Below are 314 nucleotides of genomic sequence, written 5' to 3'. Positions count from 1 at the left end.
GTTCTTTAATGTTTTTTTAGTCTTAATAGGTTCTCGAAGCCACAAGGATTTTAAAGAACCTTCTGAGTCACTTGGATCACAAAGGGCAATTAAAAGCAGGCACACAAAGTCAGTAACACTTAATCATGAGAAAGTCAGGGAATTATCCACAGATCTCTAAGATTGATGAAATTGAACAGCTCCAGTGACAACAATTAAAAAGCATATAAGTCATCCTGTTTTCAACTGTAGTATCCAATGTCCAGAAATTCAAGCAGGGACCACCCCATCATACAGAGGCTGGAAAAACCATTTCACTCAAATGATTATTATTA

Source organism: Lepisosteus platostomus, chromosome 3 (genome assembly GCF_059453375.1).
Source record: "Lepisosteus platostomus isolate fLepPlt1 chromosome 3, fLepPlt1.hap1, whole genome shotgun sequence".
NCBI classification, from domain to species: Eukaryota; Metazoa; Chordata; class Actinopteri; order Semionotiformes; family Lepisosteidae; genus Lepisosteus; species Lepisosteus platostomus.
This window is presented reverse-complemented; position numbering follows the sequence as displayed.